The 24,089-nt window shown below is 43.2% G+C and overlaps 1 long non-coding RNA gene across 1 annotated transcript in view; it reads left to right on the forward strand.

Annotated features, from left to right (window-relative positions):
• Positions 1-1,874: 1,874 nt before the first annotated feature.
• The window catches only part of LOC108531358 (uncharacterized), a 76,002-nt gene continuing 53,787 nt past the window's right edge, over positions 1,875-24,089 (forward strand). The window contains exons 1-4 of the long non-coding RNA XR_001886147.1: positions 1,875-2,199; positions 3,196-3,349; positions 4,344-4,497; positions 5,590-5,698. This is a non-coding gene — a long non-coding RNA (uncharacterized LOC108531358). The remainder of the gene's footprint in view (positions 2,200-3,195; positions 3,350-4,343; positions 4,498-5,589; positions 5,699-24,089) is intronic.

Below are 24,089 nucleotides of genomic sequence, written 5' to 3' on the forward strand. Positions count from 1 at the left end.
GATCGAGACCATCCTGGCTAACACAGTGAAACCCTGTCTCTGCTAAAAATGCAAAAAATTAGCCTGTCGTGGTGGCGGGCGCCTGTAGTCCCAGCTAGTGGGGAGGCTGAGGCAGGATAATGGCGTGAACCCGGGAGGCGGAGCTTGCAGTGAGCTGAGATCATGCCACTCCACTCCAGCCTCGGGGACAGAGCGAGACTCCGTTTCAAAACAAAACAAAACAAAAAATTAATTTTTTAAAAATCAAATTTTCCCATAATTGACAGAAACCTTCTCCCCATAAGTCCCACTCAATTTGAGAAGATGTGTACATTCTGACCAGTAACCAGTCAGACCTCAACTAATTAAGTTGTAGAAATATTAATGGCCGTGCTCATGTTTGTCTAGAACTTAATGAAGCACGTGAGCTGAGAAACTAGAGTTACCCAAGTTTGGAAATCTTATAAAGTGATTAGTGTTTAGGAAAGGTGGAAGAAAATTGAGAGACTTTAAAAAAAAAATCAAGATTGGGAATATTAGAGAATCTAATCTACTAGAAAAATCATTCAGCCGGGAATAAATGAGAAATAGGTGGTTGAAAAAGTTCTATCATTTCTTTCTTTGGCATGTATTGAGTGTGATGTGGTAGGACATTTTCTAGCGGCTGGGGTATGTAGTAGATACCTGCTGTCTGGCGGAGCACCCATCCCCCAGCTACTAAGGACTCACACTTGCACCCTTCTCTGGAGCCCTGCAGCAGGGAAGCACTCCCCCCAGTGATGCCTGGATGCCTGGGAGGTTATGCTACCTTCATCCCCCCACCACACACACATACACACACACACACTCTAGGGGCAGCTTGCAGCCAATGTCCGGTTGTTAGGGATGGGAATAAAAGCGCAGTCCCCTTGTCTCAAGTGGGCTGACTCTGTGATGTCATTCAAGCTCCAAAGTGCCCCCTGGAATCAGGCTGAGGCTAGACCCACAGCTTGATTGATCTCTCCAGCCCTATCCAGTTTCCCTCACTCATATGAATTTCACCCTCAGTAAATCACTTGAGTAAGAATTCTCATCTCAGTGTCTGCTTCTAAGGAACCCAAGTTAAGACAACAGGCAATGCTGAATAAATCAAAAGTAGTCTCCCTCTGGGAGCTTGTACTGGGGGAGGATACGGACAAATACACAAGCATTTATAATGTAGAGTCACAATGGTAGCTTCAGAAGATACACGGTGCTCTGGGAACAGCAATAGGCACAGAGTGTTTCTTACAGTTGAACATTTCTGAGCTGAGAACTGAAGTATAACTAGGAGCTGGCTGGGTAAAGAGTTTGGGGAAATAAAGAATTTCTCAAGCAGAGGAAAAATAAGATATTGAGGATGAAAGGAAAATACTGTAATATATGCCCCCCATATCATAAATGGTTCAGTATGACTGAAGCCAAGGGTGAGAGTAGCAAGAAAAGACACCAGACACAGATAATGAAGGGCGTAGTGAGATATTAACACATTTCTATTGTATCCCTGGGCAAAGGAAAAATAATGAAGAATTTTAAGTGGACAACACATGATAATGAGAGGTGAAGCCAGCTGGACATTTCTGGGGGAGTGGGGGACTTGGAGAACTTTTCTGTCTAGCTAGAGGATTGTAAACACACCAATCAGTGCTCTGCGTCTAGCTAAAAGATTGTAAATGCACTCTGTAAAAATGGACCAATCAGCACTCTGTAAAATGAACCACAATCAGCTCTCTGGTAAAATGGACCAATCAGCAGGATGTGGGCGGGGACACGAATGAGGGCATAAAAAGCTGGGCCCCCCCCCCCCCCAGCAGGCACCCAGCTAACCAGCAGCTGCAACCTGCTGGGGGTCGTTTCCGGGTGGAAGCCTTGTTTTTTCGCTCTCCATAATAAATCTTGCTCACTCTTCGCGCCCGAATGAGGCCTATGAACGCTAACACTCACCGCCAGGCTCTGTGGCTTCATTCCTGAAGTCAGTGAGACCACGAACCCACCGGGAGGAACAAACAACTCCGGATTCGCCCCTCTAAGAGCTATAACACTGCGAGGGTATGTGGCTTCATTCCTCGAGTCAGTGAGACCACGTACCCACTGGAAGGAAGAAACTCCGGACACATCTGAACGTCTGAAGGAACAAACTCCGGACACACTATCTTTAAGAACTGTAACAGAACCCACCAGAAGGAGTAAATTCCGGACACAGTAAGATCACTATTTCTTAAAAATCCCTGGGCTGTAGAATGGGAATAAAAGACTTAGAAGGCAAAGCTGATAGTAGGGATACAACATCAGTTAATATTTCAGTTGCAATATTACAGTTAAGGGCTGGAGTATTGGCATTGGAGAGAAAGGGACTAAATTCTCAGCTCCAACACTTACCAGCTTGGGTAAATTATTTATTCTCTTTAAACTTCAGTTTCCTTAATGATAAAATGGGGCTACAGTAATAACCAGAGCAGATATGCACATTGAAGGATCTAATGTTCCAAGTTGGCACCTTGGAAGCACCATCAAAATGATCTGTTATTAACCATGTGATCTTAACCTGGGCAACAGTCGTGGAAATGGAAAGACATAGATCATTGGTGCTGTGGCACACACGTGTAGCTCCAGCTCTTCAGGAGGCTGAGACAGGGGGATCACTTAAATCTAGTGTGGACAACATAGCAAGACTCCATCTCTAAAAAAAGTGTAGCTGGATTCAGAAATAGTAGGAGGTGGAATTAAAGGGTTGGATGTGGAAGTGGAAATGAAAGAAAGTAAGGTGTCAAGGATTTCTGGCTTGGGCAGCAGGTAGATTGCAGCATCTTTCCTTGAGATAGGACTTTAGGAGAAGGTGAAGATTCTGAATGGAAGCTATAGAACTGGATGTGTTGCTTTTGAAGAGCCTATGAGCTACCCAAAGTGGAATTGTCTGGAAAGTAGTTGTACATGAGAGGCTAAAATTGAGGAGAGAGATCTGAGTAGAACATACATAGGTAGGGTAGAGGAGAGAACTCAGACAGTGTGTGAGTTCTAATTTGCATAGTCCACATTCATTTGTATCTTCAGATTTTTCTGAGCTGTAGTAAAAGAGGTGTGTATTTCAAACATCATGGGAACAAAACGTGGGAGGGATCTTACAGAGCAACAGTTAAAATCATTGCTGGCATGTGGTCTTTCACAATAAAATTTTCCCCTTCCTTTTGATTCCTCTAGGCAACAGCACAAAGTTAAACCAGGAAGTCCCTCTGCCTTGCTAGGGATCCAGGCTTGCCTTCCTGTCGAGGTATCCCATTTGATCAGTTGACCTAAGTTTGAACAAACACTGCCACCTGATGCATGAAAACTCTACTGTGACTTACGTTAAAAGGTAATTTTCAAAAAAAAAAAAAAGATAGAATCATGACTCATACAGATTGAACATGAACTGAGAATAGAGAAGAGGGCGAGTCATGGCACTGGACCTGGGAGACAAAGGTGAGAAGACAAGACTTCCACTCTCAGGGAATTCAGTCTGGTGGGGGAAGCAGATAATTAAACAGATCATTAGAATACAGTGGAATACATCCCATACGTTTAGTTTTGGACCAAAGCTATGGGGTGGATCCCAGCAGTTGAAGGAACTGAAGCTAGAACAAGGACTTTAAAGGTCAGAGCTAAAATTGGAGATAGTCAACAGGGTGGGGATGGGGCAAGGAAGGAAAGGGTGGAACAACTTGGAAAAGATTTTGAATGCTCTTAAGCCAGAGACAAAGTAATTGACTGCAACATCGCAGCATTAGGAAGAGTGTTAGTGTTCTTGGATTCCATGCTTCTCAGACTGTGCGTCATGGAATCCTCAGAATTCTGAGGGGCCCCTATGATTAGAGGCCACCATAGTGGAGGAGTTGAAACCAAGCAGACACCCTACTAAACCAGAGTTGTTATCTTGTTTCGCACATTAAAACTGTGTGCAATCTTTCTTTTGAAAAAAAGAAAAGTTGTTGTGCCTGAAAAGAAATTGAAAGCTACCAGCTTAAGGTAAATCAATGTACAGATAAAGAATATGAGGCCCAGAGAAGCTAAGTCAACATGCTTAAAATCAAATCATACAGCTAATTAGGGATCAAGTTGGGCCTAGAACCTAAATTTTTGATTCTCAGGCTGGTGTTCTTTCTTGCTATGTCTGAGACCTTGTACTTCTAATTTGCGTAGTCCACATTCATTTGTATCTTCAGATTTTTCTGAGCTGTAGTAAAAGAGGTGTGTATTTCAAACATCATGGGAACAAAACGTGGGAGGGATCTTACAGAGCAGCAATTAAAATCATTGCTGGCATGTGGTCTTTCACAATAAAATTTTCCCCTTCCGTTTGATTCCTCTAGGCAACAGCACAGAGTTAAACCAGGAAGTCCCTCTGCCTTGCTAGGGATCCAGGCTTGCCTTCCTGTCGAGGTATCCCATTTGATCAGTTGACCTAAGTTTGAACAAACACTGCCACCTGATGCATGAAAACTCTACTGTGACCTACGTTAAAAGGTAATTTTCAAAAAAAAAAAGATAGAATCATGACTCATACAGATTGAACATGAACATATGTTAGAGATTTTGTATAACTCAATCAGTGAAAGAACTGGGCAGATATTATGACTAACTGGCTCAAAAGAGAATACAAAGAACATGTATAGATCAAGAATATTGAAATGAATGCACAAAAAAAGGGCAAAACTGACTTTTTCCACAGAGGGAGTGGGAGTCAATTGAACCTCTACCAGAGGGACAAAACTTGAATGTTTACAGACAACAATTATTTTGCAATGCTATCAGCTAGTTACAGTTTACAAAGTTGTGAAATAGCTCCCATAGAATCCAAATCAGATAAAAGATAGCAGAAGGGTGTGCGATGGACAACACATAGTTTTCCAAAGATGTGCAGACATTTTCCTTACAACTATTGGAAAAGCAGAAGTATCATTTACAACAAAACATGGGCATCCCAGGTTCCTTTTTCTGTTTTGTGTACATGCAAAAATATAGAAGTGTGTATGTGTATATGTATTTGCATATACTTTCTAATATAAAAATTTCACAAAAAAGTATTTAACCCTGAATTCATGCAATGTACCCTGATACTTTTTATTCTATTCTTTTGTTAATGCTGGTATCCACACAAATTAATTTTGTGACGCCTTAACGGATTACTACCCACGAATGGGTCAAGAAATCACGTTTGTAAACGGGACTAGATCAGTGCTCCTCAAACTGTCGGTTGTGAAGCACCAGTTTTTAAATATTTGACAGTATTTAAAATACGTGACAGTCCTTCACATACTGACCGATGCTTTCATAAAACACAATAAAAATAAATTATTAGGAAAATGAAGTGAAAAAAACTCCCATAGACTTACGCAATGCAAGCTCAACTTTTTATTGTTAGATTTAACAGACATAAAATTGGATGCTGGGGCAAGGTCAAATTCCTATTTAAAGGTTTCCAAATGCTTATTCTGTTTCTATGCTTCATTTCTGCACACTGGAACAGTGATGGATTCCACTGGTCCTTGGACCACACTTTGAGTAGCACTAACTAAGTGACTACCTCTGACAGTACAGTGATTTTTTGTTTTCCAGGAACTGACACTCCTTCAGGCTACCTTAGTCACTGGGGGCTTGTTGCAGCATACCTGTGGCAATGAGAGAGAGGTACATCACAGGAGCAGCTGGCAGCAGTGGCCTCCCGGTGAGTGAAATGTTACATGGCCACTGGAAGCATCTAACACTGAGGTGGCCCTTCATCTCCGTGCTGTTCACTGCGAGCATGCCTTGGCTGCTCTTCTGTGTTCTTCCTGATACTCCTCATAATACTGACTGATTGTTTTTTGGAATTTCCCAGTTCACATTCCCAAGAGAATCCACTGCCCTATTTAATCATCACTTCTGTTGCTGCAGAACTTTGTGCAGTACTGGGGTTGCTTGCTGCCTTAATGTCCGGGGTTGGCCAGGCATCCAGTCATAGGGCAGAGTAGGCTCTTGTGGTATAGAAATGGCCACTCTCCTTCAAGGAACATCAGGTCCTCTTCCTCAGCACAGCAGGGAATGGTGAGGAAGAGGCTAGTTTTCCTTTGAAGAGGATTTTGAGAAAAGGTTGGACCATCTAAAATACATTTTACAATTCTCTATTCCCAAACCCTGAATAATCCTTGGCGGTCACTCACTGTGCAGGAGGCTGAAGAAGGGTAACACTGACACAACTGCAGACACAGACCCTTCTGGCTCCACCTCTATCCTACCCTAGAACTAGATTAAAGAGAGACTCTGGAGAACTTATTCATACCCAATGGGGTACTTCTGCATTTCTCTAAAGTCAGGAGACACTTTCCATTTGTGAATATTTATACTTCTGAAGACATTTGCAGATCTTCAAACTGTTGGTTAAACAATAGTTTATACTGTACCCCTATAATTCAGAAACGCGTAACTTCAAACGAACGATGACTTGGCTGGGCGCCGTGGCTCACACCTGTAATCCCTGCACTTTGGGAGGCCGAGGCAGGCGGATCACCTGAGGTCAGGAGTTTGAGATCAGCCTGCCCAACGTGGCGAAACTCCGTCTCTATTAAACATACAAAAAATTAGCCAGGCATGGTGGCGGGCGCCTGTAATCCTAGCTACTGGGGAGGCTGAAGCAGGAGAATCACTTGAACCCGGGAGGTGGAGCTTGCAGTGAGCCGAGATCGTGCCACTGCACTACAGCCTGGGCGACAAGAGTGAAACTCCGTCTCAAAAAAAAAATGACAAACTCAATGAAACACATAGAACAATCAAGGTGTACTGAGATGTAGACAGTAGCAGTGAACAATTCTCTACCCAAAGCTGAAGGAGAGTCATTGCCCACCATAAGTCAATCCAAATCTGAGAAAATTACAACTTAACCCCTTTACTTTAAGGGTTGCCCATGAATAGTCACAGCTAGTTATGTCAAATCCTTGAATGCTGGAGTCTGTGTTTACATCTCTACCCATATCCTTTCATTTATTTCATTTCATACCAAAATGAACAGGCCTATTACATGATGTTTAGATTTTCTAGGCTTGTCCACATCTCCCATATATAAGATGTAATGTGTATAAAGTGCTTAATACAATGTCTGCTGCATAGTAAGCACTCCATAAATGTTAACTCTGACATACATATATGTTAAACTTATACTAGCTAGATTGCTTGAGTTATTTTTTGTGCATGTGGCTGTATTGATGTCTGCTTAGGTAATAGCCATCTTCATTATTCAATATGATTCTGGTTTCCTCTGAAGTTTAGTGAGGTGTGGTTTTTCTGTGATGTTCTCCTCCACTAGTTTTCAAGCTCATCTTGGAAGGTCTTTTACAACCTCAATAACGCCCTGCAGTTATTAGTAGCAAGAATGCTCTGTACACTGTGGGCACCCGGCACATGCTGCTGGCTGACTGACTGATTGATTTACTATGCCTCCCCCTTGCCCATTATAAGCTTTCATCACTGCAAATGTAAGAACCTTCTTTGCTACATCTCCTGCCATCCAGAACAGTCCTCGTAGATCTCCCTGTCTCATTGACTCACCATCTCATTTCACCCTTTCTTCCTTTTTCTGGACCTTCTAACTTTTTCTCCCCAGATTATCATTTTTTCACTCAGCGTGCACACATTATCTAGTTTTGGAAAATACTCCCTATTTGCTCCTGTATCTTAATTTGGCTGTCTCCATTTCTATGCTGCCTACTAGTATACATGAGACAATAGCTCAAAAAACAACTTGTAAAAAATGAAAAACTCCATGCAGACTTTCAGGGAAATTAAAAACATACTTTAGACCAGGAGCTGAATCTATGGGTAAGAAAGCTTCCTTAGCTGTGTTCTCTATGAAGCTGTGATTGGGTGAATGTTTTTAAAGGAACTCTCTGAATATGAAAGGGGGTTGGGGTGGGATGAAGCCTTGGCCATCTGGATGAGAAAGATTCAGATGCTGAAACAGATCTCTGGAGTTAATGAATTTCACAGGCCTTTGCCCTTACTTTGCTTGTCTTAGTCTAGAAACAGACACCTGGTGTGAGCTTGTTAAATGGCAGGAATAAGTAAGGAGTGAAAAAGAGGTAAAGCAAACTTCTTTGCAAACTGCTCTCCTTGTGAAACTAAGCAGGTAGCTCTATGAGTGACGGTAACTCACACAGCCTCTTGGTTTTGTGTGGAACATAGCACCAAAGTTCACACGCATTTACACACCTATAGTTTTTTTCTCTTTTTTTGTAAATCAGGTCTGGCCTAATTACAGGATTTCATTGTATTTTTATACATATAATAATCTAGTTTCCCCTGTAAATGATTTATTTACAGTTCAATTAAACAGCCAAGGAGAACCGAATGTTAAAATAAACGTTTTTAAATGAGATACAATGTGTATAATTAGACAGAACACATACCCCTATCTTAGTGTTTGATTTGCGTGATAATACAAAATAGGTCATTTGAGGCTATGCCAAATATCAGGGATTAGATGACCTTTAAGTTCCTGCCAAGCTGGAGAGTCTATGATTTTGTGATCTGAATGAAAAATGAAAAATTCAGTGCGTCATCCAAATGTTTACAAGAATCCAGCTGTTTGATGTCAGGTAGACAAAACACCTAGACAACTGACAGAGATGCTTCATTTTCATCCAGATGTTTTTGCATTGCATTGATTTAGCCTGACACATAGCAAAGTTAAGTCACTTACTCAAGATTTGTGACAAAACCTTCTGAATATACTGGCAATAAAATTGTTGAGAGATTTGCCATTTTAGTATCAGTGGCACGAATGTTTTGCTACTGCCCCATTGACAGCTTCTGAATCCATAAGATTTGAAAATAGTCAATTCAGTTCTCTCCGTTCTCCAGCTCTGTGCTCTCCTCACTGTCTCCATCCCCCACACCCCCAAAGGCCTGTGTTAACCTGAGCTCTGACCCATGACAAAGTGGTCTCCTCGATCACAGGGCTGTGTATGTGGCCTTTGTCATGGAAGCTGCTTCTGTTCACAGTGATCACTGTGTCTTGGGGACATTGCTATCTGGGCCAAATGCTGGCCAAATCAGAATTTCCGGTCATCCTAAAGGTTGATTGCAGTAGGCAGTCATAGCCACCATTCATCCTCCCATTATCATCGTCAATAATACCACTCATCTAGGTTTGGCTGTGATTCAGGGACCTGCCTGAGGTGACTGATGCTGATCAAAAGTCATTTTTTTTTTTTTTTTTGAGATGGAGTCTCACTCTGTCACCCAGCCTGGGGTGTAGTGGCATGATCTCGGCTCACTGCAAGCTCCGCCTCCCAGGTTTGCGCCATTCTCCTGCCTCAGCCTCCCGACTAGCTGGGACTATGGGCACCCGCCACCACGCCCATCTAATTTTTTGTATTTTTAGTAGAGACGGGGTTTCACTGTGTTAGCCAGGATGGTCTCGATCTCCTGACCTCGTGATCCGCCGGCCTTGTCCTCCCAAAGTGCTGGGATTACAGGCATGAGCCACCGCACCCGGCCCTGACCAAAAGTCTTATCCACACACCCGTCAATTTAAACACTGTCCTTGAGTTTGCAGCTGTAGCCACACTATATGGAGAGCCCTGTGTGGTTTTCACATCAGTGTCTTTGATTCAGCTTCTTACGGTTGCCTTGACTCCCAGTGAATCCCCCAGTGCCTGATTGCTGCCCATCCCAGGCCCATCTGGTAACCTTCATGCTCCGAATGTTGCAAACTTGACCACTTGGTTTGAAATTGCGCTTCAAAGGCATCTTCCTCTGCGATCCTTCCTGGTTTCTTTTCCCCCAGCACCCTGCAGCCTCATTTTCTTTACCACTGCCTCCCTCTGGCTCTCTGCACAGGCCCGGTTGCTGCCAGTCAAGCCCTGCCTAAATCTGGATAGTATGGCCTTGGGTGCCCAGAGGGCTTTTGCTCAACTAAATCCCCTATGCGACCTTGAGCGAATCCCAACACTTCCCTGGGCCCCACTGTCCTAATCTTAACATGAGAATGTTGGACTAAATCAGGTCTGAGGTCCCCTCCAGTTCTAAAATTATATTATCTCTCTAATACTGTGAGACTGGCTGCCTTCCAAGGTGCCACTGCTCATCATTCTATCTAGTTGTTATGCAAGGATTTCAGGAGGAGGAAAAAAATAAGGCTCCAAGAGTAATACCTTGAAAAATTACAAAATGTGTCTGCTACCTTTCTCATCTTCATGAGCCCCTTGTTTTTCTTCTGTGTTGAATTTAAAACTCAGAGACTTAAACTCACACATTATGACAGTTCTGTCACTTCCTTAAATTACGCAGTAAAAACACACAAAGGTGCAGGTAAGTTTAGCACCTTGAGTGTTTTAGAAGCAGTGCTGTGCTGGGCCGAGGATGGGGGTGTGTGGTAGAAAGAGGTGCTGCACCAGAAGCCAGAAGGGAAGGAGAGCCTTTAAGGGAGAGAGACGTTAAGGGCCTGAGGGAAGGGAAAGTGCCTGAGCTCAGGGACTGTAAGGGAGGACTGTTCACCTTGAATGTCCAATCAGCACTTTCTCTGGAATTTAGATATGTTAATTCCACACGAACTTATTGCCTAAAAAAAGAAAATAAATTTAGCTTATAAACAGTCCTTGGATGCTTCCAGTGTTTAGATTTTTTAGATGAACAATCTCCTATAGTATTAAGAGCTTGTCCTTCTCTGGCAAGCATGGTCCAGGGCAGATCATGTTGAGTGATTTCCTCTAACATATTTGTATTGGTTACATCAGGTTAATGAACACCCAAGGCACTTTTCAAGAAGTCACAAAGGGGGTGAGTCTAAGGAGCAGGTGTTGAAGTAGAAAAGAAGGCCCGTCTACACACACTCTTTATGTGAATGAACCAGAGGTTTTTGCTGTTGCAATTGTGGTTGATTTTATAATTTGAAACCACTAACTGATACAGTGATTGACTTTCCAAAACATACCCCTGGTGGTGATTGAAAAAACTACTGAGATTATCCCCGATTTGGGCCTCTAAACTCAGGGATGGTTCTGGATAAGCAACCCTGTTTCCAAGTGTGTCTTAGGTGATGCTGGTTGAGAATGGGACACCCATTCTCTGGGAGCCAGCCAGAGAAGTTACCCTGCTTTTGGAGAGATGGGCTGTCACTGAGAGAACAGTGCATCATCAGGGAGGATCAAATTCATGCTCCTCCTCCCACAACAAATCTTGTAGCTCCATAGATACTCCTTGTTTCTCCTTGTCTCCCTTTTCTCATACCCATGTCAACCTCCCTCACTCAGTAGTCGACTCATTGAGGGTTTGCTTTAAAAACCTATCAACATCTTAATCTTCTCCAAATCAGCTTCTCTATGGCCAGGAAAACCTTAGGTTAGGATGTCCATCTCTCGTAAAGTTTCTGTAGCAAGTGAAAGCAAGAGGGTCCATTGGGGTGGTAGGGCAAGAGGCTAATTCTCAGTGCAAAGGTAGTCACTAAGTGTCTTGGCAGATTAGAGGGTAAAGTGAGTGGGGAGAATCAGCTTAAAGAACCAAATTGGATTGGACCAGAGCAGAGGTATAGGTATGGAAGAGTGGTTTTGGCAGTAGCTGCTGATTGAGCCAAGTTCAGCCTGGAACTGACAGATGATACGGAAGACAACTTACCTAAGTAGCTCCTGGATCAGAAAGGAGCCTCAAAGTGAGAGAATCTGGGGCGAATCTCAGCTGGAGTCCCCTGATGGGGCTTTGATACATCAAGATCTCTTGGCTGTTGAGGAGATAGTAGGTCCAGAAAGAGGATGAGGAATCTGGAAAAGTGTGAGAGATCAACCATGCATAATTTTATCATTATGGAGTGTCTTCTAGAATTTTACAGTTTACAAGGTATAATCACACATATTATCTTGTAATTTCCACAGTTACCTAATAATACTGAGAAGTAGTTTTAGCTAACTCTATAATTCATTCATTTGTTCATCATATTTTGAGAGCCTTTTATGCACAAGGCACTGTGCTGGATACTCGAGATACTACAATGGACAAGACTATATCAACAGTTGAAAAGTAATTGCCATGTGACGGGATTATGTTTCGGTACATAAGGGTAGCTGGGCACAGCCAGCAGGAAGACCTGAGATGGTGTAGGCAAGTATTTTCAAAAGACGTGACATTTAAGATGAGACTGAATAGTAAGTAAAGATGAGCTAGGTGAGGGGCAAGGGATGGAAGCATGTTACAGCTAGAGGTACAATTTATTGAAGACCCAGACATGAGAAGATCAGAGAAAGTCAGAGAAAGCAAGCAAGTGAATTTGCCTTACTCTAGGAACCACACTGCGGTGATCACAGCTGGATGAAGAATGTCAGGGATGAATCAAAAGAAATGAAACTGGAAAGAGGAAGGAACCAAGTCTTGAAGGGTCTTGTAAGCCATGTTAAGAAGGATGAATGAGAGGTAAAGAAGATGACATTGAGCTTTCTCACTTGGACAGTTGGTGGATGGCTCATGTGACTTTACTGAGGTAGGAAGCCTGAGAGGAAAAGCAGGTTTTGAGGGAGAGATGACTAATGCAGTTTAAGACATGTCATGTTGGAAACATCGTGTGTCACTGTCCAGTAAGTAGTTGAAGACAAAGATCTGGATCTCAGGAGAGGAGCATGGGCTGAAGATGGCAATATGGAACTATTGCCACATGGTTGGTTATTAAAGACAAAGAAGTAGCTGAGATTGCCAGGGAGAGTAGACAGAGGAGAAACAGGCCCAGGATAGAGCTCCAAGGAACTTCAAAAGTAAAAAGAAGAGAAGGAGAACCCATAAAGGAGTTGAAGAAGCATGTTGTTCTGTTGAGAAAATATGTTCTGGCCATATGTCTCTGGGCAAGTTAGGTCACCTCTCTGAGCCATGGTCTTTTCATCTCTAACAGGGGCAATAATAGCACCTACCTTATGGAGCAGTACCTAGAAAGTTTATGGCAATTCTGGCACATAGTAAGCATCAGTTAAGGTTAGCTCATGTTTTAGTAAGAAGAATGATAATGAAAAAAAGCAGCAACTAGAGAAGTCAGAAGAACATGAGATGAAGGTGATGGCATGGGGGAATAGTGTTGAGACAAGGGAAAACTGGTCAATAAGGACAAATGGGCCAGGTGAAGTGGCTCACGCCTGTAATCTCAGCACTTTGGGAGACTGAGATGGGCGGATCATTTGAGGCCAGGAATTCAAGACCAGACTGGGCAACAAACTGAGACCTTGTCTCTGCAAAAAATAAATACATAAATAAACAAAGACAAATGTGCTGAGGTCAAAACAAAAAGGCTGAAAATAGTCTATTGGATTTGGCTGTAGGTAGGACATTGATGACCTTTGCAAAGGTATGACCTTTGCAAGACTTTTAGGAGCATGGTCTGAGATGAGGAAGACCTGGAGATAACAATTGTGGGAGAAGTGGATTTTCAGACGAGTTCAGTAGTTAGGCTGAGGTCATACAGCCAGTAAACTCGGTTGTCACATAGTGACTCAAACTCAGATTGTCAGAAAATCTGGTTTTCTTTCCACCTATAGGACCCAAGGAAGATAATTTAACAAATACACATAACTCCATGACTTCTGCCTAGTTAACTGAGGAGAGGAAGGAATGAAAAAAATAAAAATAGAAAGAAAGGATGGGGTACGGGGAGATAGAAATATATAGCAAGGCACAGAATTTGTCAGGAAGGGTAATTAGGCAGACCCATTCCCAGGAAGGGGAGGAAGCTGAATATAAAATCAACAAATGTTTCTTGAATGCCTCTCACGTGTCAAGCATGTGGGGACTGCAGATGAAACAGAGACATAAGACACGACTCTTGCTTCCAGGAACAAGACATAAACATGAGAAAAATTTAAGTGCTGAACAGTTGTTTAAGGCAACAATGGAAGAGCTGCCACAAAGCAATTTATTGTCAAATGAATGGTAGCAAACAATGAATGAGAAAACTTCTTCAGAATTTGCCAAGGAAAGCTCACTCAGTTTCAGGTAGATGAACTGGGTCCCTCAGCAGCGCCAGGTACGGGGGCCCCTGGGAGTTGTGCCAAGAGATGGGGCTGCCCCTGCTAGTGGAGGGTAATAAGTCTTGTGGCATCGGCCCAGAAAAGCTGGGTGACCCATAACTGGGCTATAGGATGAGAACACTGAGAACACTGGTCTCCACCTGGCTCAGGGTGTGTGTGTGTGTGTGTGTGTGTGTGTGTGTGTGTGTGTGTATCAGAGACAAAAATTGGAGAAAGACACGTAGAAACAGATAGGTAAACACAGAGACATAGAAAAAGGGTAGATGATGAAAAATAGGGAAAGAATGCCTGGCACATAGTGGCTCATTGGATAGATGAACAGACAATCCAAGGAGATTCAAAGCAAAGTGTATGAGAGAGGCTGAGCCACGTATTGGGAAATCTGAATCAGACTCAATCATGACTCTTTTAACTGTGTGCATTTAGGCAAGGTTACTTGACATTTCTGGGTTTCCTTTTCTTTGCCAGACAGGAATAGCAACACCTACTTTGCCAGGCTGTTATACCAGGCCTGAATGGAATACCATGTATATAAATTACCTGGTACACGGTCTGATCCGAAGTCCAGGCTCAATAAATGTCACTTGTCAGTGGCAGTTCAAGGTGCTTACAGATTGTCACCTTTCACTGAAGAAGTTTGAGATGCTTTATAAATATTAGCAGATGACGTCTCACAAGACACTGGAAAAGTGGAAAACAAATGTTATCATCCTTATTTTATGCATGGAGAAGCTTGGCGCTGAGAATCAGGGTTTTGCCAGAGGAATAAGCAATTCGGTGGGAGGATGGGGGAGGGAGGAGGATGAAGCAAAGCCTCAACAAAGATTCTCAAACATGGCCTGCCTTCCCTACCCGCCCTCCAGCCAGCCCTCCAGCCAGCCAGCCAGCAGGTGGTAGGGTCAGATTACATTTGCTCTCCCCTGCCGGGTCTCTAGCTCTGACTGGAGCTGGCTGGTGAGTTTGCAACGATGCAGTGTAACCCTGGGCATTATTTCTCAAAAAATCAGGCAGCATGAAAGAGGATGAGCTCTGATCAGAACCAGCACTGATTCCTTCTGAGAGCAGTCTACGAATCAGACTGTCTTTGGCAGCCTTTTCCCACCTCCTCCGTGACAACTTGATAATAGTCCGTCCTGGTGGAATTTTCTCCCCCAGGACATTCCTGCAACTGAGTTGCTTCGCCCTTTCAAAACACAAGCGAGCAGAGCCCAGAAACTGAAACAGCCTTCCGGTCTCATTAGCGCGCTATGTTTCTCTGTTGTTCTGATTTGTTATTGTGGTTCCTGGGTGTGAATATGATCACTTGTTAAAGGGGCCTATTTATACGAGTCTTCTCTTTAATTTACCTCCATTTCTCAGCACCCGAGGAATAGAAGGAAATCAGTGCACTGTGCTAATGATCTCTGTGGCCCTGGTTGCTAGGTGCAAGGGTGGAGGCCCAGACCCTAAGGAGGCTTTCAATGTCTGAACCAGTGTCACTGTCACCTCCTCCAACCCATCCTTCAGCGCACACACCAGGGAAGTACGTCAGCGTTATGGCTGACTTGAGTATGAGTTTGTGAGTCAGAAATCAGCTGCTGGAGAAGAGCAGGCGAATTAAGGTTGAATTAAGGGGATTGCACGCCCATATAGACAATTAATGGTGCTTCAGAAAGGCCGACTAGGAGGTCTGGAATATAAAACAAGTGTGAGGCCTTGGAGGGTGCTTGGCACACAGTAGGTGCTCAGTAAGTGGGGGCTGAATTTGACAAAGTAGAACCAAAGCTATGGCAAGAATGCCAACAATGTGGCAGGGCACGGTGGCTCACGCCTGTAATCCCAGCACTTTGGGAGGCCGAGGCGGGCAGATCACGAAGTCGGGAGATGCAGATCATCCTGGCTAACACAGTGAAACCCTGTCTCTACTAAAAAATACAAAAAATTAGCTCGGTGTGGTGGCAGACGCCTGTAGTCCCAGCTAGCTGGGAGGCTGTGGCAGAATAGCGTGAACCCGGAAGGTGGAGCTTGCAGTGGGCTGAGATCGCGCCACTGCACTTCAGCCTGGGCAACGGAGCAAGACTCCATCTCAAAAAAAAAAAAAAAAAAAAAAAAAAGAATGCCAACAATACTAGGTTGTTAGACCTGAGGCTTGGAATACCGATTCATTCCAACTCACCCTTCGCCTTAGTTAAGTCCTTATTTCAGTAGGATAAGAACGTATGTAAAGGTCCAAAACATGTTTCTATTTACATTATAAAGCTCCACAAAGTAGGAAATAGGCGCCTTTCTTCCTCCTTTAGAACTCTATTCTTAATTTCTTATTAGGACAGTCTTCCCCTCTGTTTGGAAGCAAGCTCATTTCTTCTGGACCTGCCCTTGGAGGAGACAGAGAGCTCTAGTTCGCTGTTTTTTGTTTGTTTTTTGTTTTTGTTTTTTGTTTTTTGTTTTTTTTTTGAGATGGAGTCTTGCTCTGTCACCAGGCTGTATTGCAGTGGTGCAGTCTCAGTTCACTTCAACCTCCGACTCCCTGGTTCAAGCGATTCTCTTGCCTCAGCCTCCTGAGTAGCTGTGATTATAGGCATGTGCCACCACACCCAGCTAATTTTTGTATTTTTAGTAGAGACAGGGTTTCACCATGTTGGCCAGGATGGTCTCAATCTCCTGACCTCGTGATCTGCCCACCTTGGTCGCCCAAAGTGCTGGGATTACAGGCATGTGCCAGTGCACCCGGCCTCACTGACTTTTTTAGGGAGCCCTTTATGCACCAATCCATATAATGCCTCAACCCCCTTTCTCCACAATGCCTGATCTTATTTCCTTCCATGTTTATAAGTGATCTCATTAACCAAACGTTTACATCATCCTTTTGCCCCTGCCACAACTTCTTTCAAGGAGAAATCAGGCTGGAGATGATGAGAAGATACCAATACTGGTGCAACCAGTATTTCCTACTTGTCTGTCTCACTCACACCAATTCAGAATTAATAACCATGCCTAAATTAATAGTGCACTCACCATGTGCCAGGGCTATACGTATATTATCTCAATTTATCTTTCAGCAACTCTATGATGAAAGTGCTAATAGTATTCCTGAATTATACATAAGGAAAACAAGGCACAGAGAGATTGAATGACTTGCCCAAGGCCACAGTAAAGAGCAGCAGAGTCTGGACTTGAACTCGAAGTAGTCTGATGCCAGAACTCATGCTCCTGACAACCCTGCCATGAAATCAGGAAGTTTGTCATGCTTCCTCCTCTGTAGTCCCTCTGGGGGTTCCATTATAAACACAGTGCTTACATTCTTTTCTGCTATATTGTACGGCATCAATCTTTTTCCATGTCTGAAGATTTTATTTTCCTTCACTAGTTATTCCCTTCATACATTCATTTTGTTCAACATCTATTTCCTCACCACCTACTGGGCATTGGTTCTATTGTGTACTAACTCTGCTGCAGTTCCAGCGACACTTTCCAAAGCCCTGGTGGCTTCAGTCTGCTTCTCACCTTTGCTCATCTCTTGTCCTTCCTTACCTTATTCCCATAGAAAATAAAGTTAAGAAGGATTTTCAAGGCTTGAAATTGAAAGAGCCTCAGAAGTTATCTACCAGCCCACTCACTTTACCCATAAAAACCCAAATCAACAGAGCTAACTGTGGCAGAACCTTGTTCTAATTAGAGTTTGTTCTCTTTCCTCTACTCCTTGCTACCTCATTTTAGGATCAGTTACATAATAGATAATAAGTGTTATTTGGTCGTGTGTAGCAATCTGTGAGTCAATTTTTAGTTTGTAAAATGGGAATAGTATTGATATTTATCCCTTAGGATTCTAGTGAGGTTTAAATGAGTAAATACATGTAAAGAGCTTAGATTGGTGCCTGAATTGATAAATGTTAGTGATATGGCTTGACTCTGTGTCCCCACCCCAATCTCATCTTAGATTGTAATCTGAATTATAATCCCCAGGTGCAGAGGGAGGGACCTAGTGGGAGGCAATTGGATCATGGAGTTGATTTCCCCCATACTGTTCTTGTGATAGTAAGTTAATTCTCATAAAATCTGATGGTTTTATAAAAGGCGGTTTTCCCTTCTCTTCTCCCTCCTGCCGCCTTGTGAGGAAGGTGCTTGCCTCTCCTTCACCTTCTGCCATGATTGTAAGTTTGCCAAGGCTTCCCCAGTCATGTGGAACTCTGAGTCAATTAAACCTCCTTTCTTTATAAATTACCTGGGCGCAGGTGGTATTCTTTATAGCAGTGTGAAAACAGATGAATACAGTTAGTTTATTATTATATTTTATTCCACCTCAACATATTTCATTATTCATTTATAAGCCGATATTTCTAAATATTTGTGTTAAGACTTTTTGTCCTAGACATGGACTTTAAAAAAATGAACTTTTTTTCATCTTATGGTGCCATTAATGAGCTAATAGAAGATATATATAATTTTTAAAGGCAAGTGAAATCTTCCCAGCCCTGCTTCCCTACGTAGGGACTTTGGCAGAGTCAGGTCATGCATTTTCCTTTGCTTCCAAAATACCCATTGGATCATAACTATTTCCCACTGTTACCCCTACTACACCGCAGGAAGCTTGAGGGTATAGCCTAGTCCTGTTCGTCTTTTTATTTTTTAGTTTTTTGTTAACTCTTCAGCTAAGACAGAAGAAGAGGTGATTTATTGTATAGTTGTTGCACTCAGCCACAAGTGAACACAGAAATAGTCTGGGATGTTACAGGTCCAGGGCAGAGGACCAACATGGACAGTTTTTGTTATGAGCAAGGTGAGTCTCAGAGGTAGTCTCGGTGATCAGATGGCGACGAAGTTCTAGATCCATTGAGAGAAGCTCTAAACAGTAGCTTGCATTTCAACAACTTGTACCAGCATTTCCGGCCTCTACCATTCCATGTTTCTACTCCCGTGGCCTCCACTGGTGCACAGACTCGTGATTTACTCGAACCTTTGCCTCATCTTTCTTTTGCGCTTCAGCCTGCACATTCACTTCTTCCTCCACTTGGCTCTCATGGCACAGAGGTTTCCAAGAAGATGGCGCTAAGGCTGAGACCTCATCTTTTTATCGTCAGTTCTAAGTATTCAGTAGCTGGCACACAGTAAATGTTCCACACTTATTTGTTGTTGAATGAGTGAATGTAGCATCTTCAGATTTATGTTCTGCCCTCTCCTCCCTACCTGCCCTTTTACCATAATCCCCAACTTCTTTCTACTATTGTATATATGTGTGTGTGTATATATGTATATATGAATATATATATTTTTTCTGGACTGAGTCTTCATTCTTAACTTTAATAAACCATTGAGTTTAAAACAAACATATAAACTCTCAAATGCAGCCAGACTGGTGGATTACAAAGAGACTATAAAAGGAACGAGTAAGCAAAAATTAGTCAGAAGTGCTCAATACTACAGAGGGAGAAGGTACTTTGAGTATAGACACACAGTGCTAACTCTTTAAGTAGCTCTAAACCTACAGAGATGGGACAAAGCGGGCAATTGAGAGCTTCGGCTTTGTAGGTAGACAGACCTGGAGTTGAATGAGGGCACTGCCTTCTCTAGGTTTCTCCTTCACCACCAGTAAAATGAAAGAGACAACCAGTGCAGGACCAAGTGAGATCATTGTTGTCCAGTGTTTGCCACATTGAGAGGTCCCAATAAGAATTAACTATAGAGTGAGGCTATGAAGGGTCAGCATACACAATCATGTCACTGTAAATAATTACTGTTTTATTTTTTCTTTTCCAATTGCAATACATTTTAATTATTTTTCTGACATTAACACCATATGGCACAGGCCAGTACAATGTTGAATAGAAATGATAACGTTCAGTATTTTTCCACTTAATATGATTAGTTTTAATTTGTTTGTGGATACTTATTATCAGAGTGACGACATTCCCTTGTATTCCTAGTGTGCTGTGAGTTTTTATCATGAGAGGGAGCAGTATTTTGTCATATCCATTTTATGCATTGATTGAAATAATCATACTGCTTTTCTCTTCATTCATCTTCACCCCAACGAGGAGAAATGGCTTCTTAAGAACATCCCATGCTCTTTATTTCAAATCTGTGATCGTAGAGCGTTTGCTTTCATGAGGGGAACTGACAACTAGGAGGAAGTGCCCCATTCCTCAACACCAACTCTGGGAACTGGTGGGAAATCTCTCCTTGTCTATGTGAATGTGTTTGCCTTCTGGTTTACCAATCATTTTTATAAGACATTTCTCACTTGAGACTTGAACTTGAACTGACTGAGTTCAGGAGGAGACCTGTGGTGACTTTCCCTCTCCCCTCCCTCCAAACACACACACAAAATGCGGCCACCTGGGGGGAATTTGTCAGAAACAGCCAAGCATCTCTCACCATGTAAAGAGCAACAGCAGTCATTTTCATCATGACCATCATTATCATGATAGATTAATAGGGCACTTGTGCATTAAGGACAAATGTGAGTCATAAATATAAAAATAATAATTTAAAAGAAATAAGATCATTCATTTTAACTCTGTTATCCACTGTCCTTTGCTTTGCTGAAATTATACAACCAATCAAGCAGCAGACAGACACCCAATTGAATGTGGTTACCAGAAACACTCCCTGCCTTTGCTTTGTGATTGGTTGAATGTCTCCTGAGGGCCAAGAGTTTTTTAAGCAACTGGTGCAAATGGATGCCTTTCTTAAATTAACCAGTTGATGAATGTCACGGCCATCAGGCTCCCCTCCAGTGTTGGGCCAGACAGTGCTCAAGCTGCATGCTTCCCTCACAGCCTCCAGGATGGTCTCAATCTCCTGACCTCGTGATCTGCCCACCTTGGCCTCCCAAAGTGCTGGGATTACAGGCATGAGCCACTGTGCCCAGCCTCACTGACTTCTTGTCTAAGGGTAAGATGAATGGTCCAGGGGTTGGGTGGGCAACCAGTTCAAAAGTAACTGCAGAGTGCTCAGCCTTTGAGAACTGATATTTCTCTCTCTTGTGCATCCTTGGATCTATGTATGGCCTCTGCCATGTCCAAAATTTCTGGATGTTTGTTTAGAACTGAGGTCTTCTGAGGAGGAGTTTATATATGCGGTACAAAGACCCAGACTTGACCCTGGCTCAGGTGCTTATAAACTGTGGGAATGTGAGCATGTTATTACCCATTCTGAGTTTCACTTTCCTCAACTGTGTAAGGAGAAAGTAAGACCTGCTTCACATGAGCATTAAATGATACATAAAGCCTGTTTCACAGCCCCTGGAATATATCGGCTGCTCTGTAAATGGTAGGTAGGTTATTATTATTATCCTTACTACTATTATGGAAGGAACCAAGAAGGTCAGCTGAGTCCAGATATCACAGAGCATAAATGCTGTTACCAGAGAGTTATTTGTTTGGGTTCTTCTCTCAGTGGATCTCCTTTTAAAAAACAGATATGGATTTTGCATGTACTGAGGTGTTAGTAACATACATTAGTAACCCATCTAAGTACTTTCTTCTTGATCTGAAAGAGGCAAGGGGTTATCAGACTACATTTCCTTTCATCGTGATTTTGCCCAAGGTTGGACCCATGCCCAAAGGCCACTAAGCTGAGTTTAGTAACTGTGAGTTGCTCTAGTTAGCATTGGGAATGGAACCTACACTCGCAAATGCTTTATAGTCCTGGTTGTTTCTGTCCTGACAGAGTACAAGGGTGGGACCAGGAGGCTGGGCTGGTCCTAGCTCTGTCACTGTCCATGTGGCTTTGGCCAGGGTCCCTCTTTGGATGTCAGTCTCTTCATCTGCAGAATGGGAGGATTGCATTTTATTGGTGATTCCCAAGTGGTGAACAGGGAAACAGCCCTTTGACAAACACCAGGAGTGAGGAAGAAAAGGGGTTAGGAGAGCAGACAGAGAAGAGCCAGATTACAGTTGCTGAAGGGGAAAGGGCAGGGGTAGAAAATCTGTTTGAGAAGAGTAATTCCTGCTTCCCAAAGGACCAGCACTTGGGAAACCAGACTAAATATCTCTGAGGCCATGGGAATGTACAGCCCACTTCGGGGTAGGCAAAACTGTATATGTAACCTAAAGAGGGAAGGATTTACATAAGGCTAAACAACCACCCAGAAGGGAATTAGATTTCAAAGCCTCTGAGTTCTGGCTCACTGCTTAGCCATATGCTGCACCTGTTTCCCTTTTTCTTTTTACTAGGATGGGCTCTCCCTCTAACACCTACTGACCATTAATTAATGGCCAACAAATCAGTTGACATACTGTACTAAGTACTTACTGTTCACAGGCTAAGAATTTATGCAATAAATTGTATTTTTCTTAGGGTTTGTTAGCATATCCGAAGGCCAGTTGTTGAGCCTGGCAAGGTGATATTTTAAGTATCTGCTTAAAATTCTATCCACAAGGTTCTGTTGCCTAGAAAATTCTTAATGAGAAGAGTTAAGCAAGCAGTTGATCAATGCAGGCACAGTTTTAGGAACACTAAGGGACATCATCTGGTTGGTGGACATTAGTTAGGGCAGGTAGGTCCACCTAAGACTCTCCTCGATTTATTCCTTTGGCTCTTGACTCTTGCCATGCTGTAATTATGAAGTGCTTTGAGCGTCTCCTCAGTCCGATTCCTCTACGTGTTACTCTGTGATGTGAGAGCAGGAGTCATGGAATTAGAAAACCTGGTTCTTGTGCTCACTTGCTGCCCACCTGCTGTGCAATATTGTATACTCTCTCTGAGCCTCAGCTGCCTCATCTGCAAAACAGGCAACAACTATACCCTTCCAGACTCGTGGTGACAATCAACCAAGGTCACCGGCAGGAAGAAACATATTGCAAACTGTATGGCTCTGTGAAACTGTAAGCTCCTTGAGGCCTGGTCGTAACTCTGTTTTTTTCTGTTGTATATAATATTTAATGCAGTAGTTCTCAACCACATAAGAATCATCCAGAGAGCTTTTAAAAAATACGAAGGCCTGGGCTTCACTCCCAGATATTCTTACTTAATTGTTTTAGGGTGGAGCTGCGGCATTGGTATTTTTAAAAGTTCCCAGGTGATTCCAATGTGCAGTCAGAGGCAAAAGTTACATTTGCTGGAGGCTCAGTTCTGTTGGATGAATGAATGATTCTAATTATGACTTCCTCTCCGCTTCCCCTGGAGGAGTGTGCTTTGTACTGGATGGAAAGATGTTTCCTGTGTCAGGCTTTACTCAGGTGCCTGGCTATTTCTAGAACTGCTTTGGAATAGCATCTGGACATTCATGTTCAGAAGATGCTCACAATGACTAACTTGCTGGTGGGCAGCACCTCGAGGGGCCAGGAGGGGGTGGGCCCTGCAGCTGCCGCACGTGGCCACTGGGCTAGTATTTTTAAGTGGCAGCCAGCCAGGCCTCGGGTAGGCGGAAGGGAGCTGGGATTCCCTGGCCTCCCTCCTACTTCCCACCAATTAGGTCAGGTCAGCCTTTGGCTGTGTTAAATGCTTTAGGAAGTTCCTGGACCCTTTCCCGTTGTTTACCTTGTGAAGACATTTCAGCCAGAGTTTTTAAATAGAACAATGCAACATGAAATTAATTTTCTGGGCAAGCTGGTAGTGAGGTATACTGGTGTTACAACTCTAACTTTAGATTTTTTACTTCAGCTTTTTTTTTTTTTTTTTTTTTTGAGACGGGAGTCGGTCGCTCTGGTCGCCCAGGGCTGGAGTGGGCAGTGGGCTGGGGCCGGATCTCCAGCTCACGCAAGCGCGCGCGGCGCGCGCGTCCACGCCATTCTCCGCCTCAGCCTCCGAGTAGCTGGGTATACAGGCGCCGCCATCTCGCCCGGCAATTTTTTTTGTATTTTTAAGTGGAGACGGGGTTTCACTGGTTAGCCGAGATGGTTCCGACCTCCTGACCTTGTGATCCGCGCCGCCTCGGCCTCCCAAAGTGCTGGGATTACAGGCTTGAGCCACCGCGCCCGGCTACTTCAGCTTTTGACTGTACTTCCTTTCAGGAAGAATTCTTTTATGGAATTCAACCAGCCCTAACTCTGTGTGTGTGTGTGTGTGTGTGTTCTCCTTCATCCATCAAATACACCATGTTTCGATGCATCAGATTAACATATACAGTTGTGGCAGGAATTTCTTCTTCCCACCTCCCCAGGCCAA

The sequence above is a fragment of the Rhinopithecus bieti genome, unplaced genomic scaffold, assembly GCF_001698545.2.
Source record: "Rhinopithecus bieti isolate Rb0 unplaced genomic scaffold, ASM169854v2 scaffold_1234, whole genome shotgun sequence".
Taxonomy (NCBI): Eukaryota; Metazoa; Chordata; class Mammalia; order Primates; family Cercopithecidae; genus Rhinopithecus; species Rhinopithecus bieti.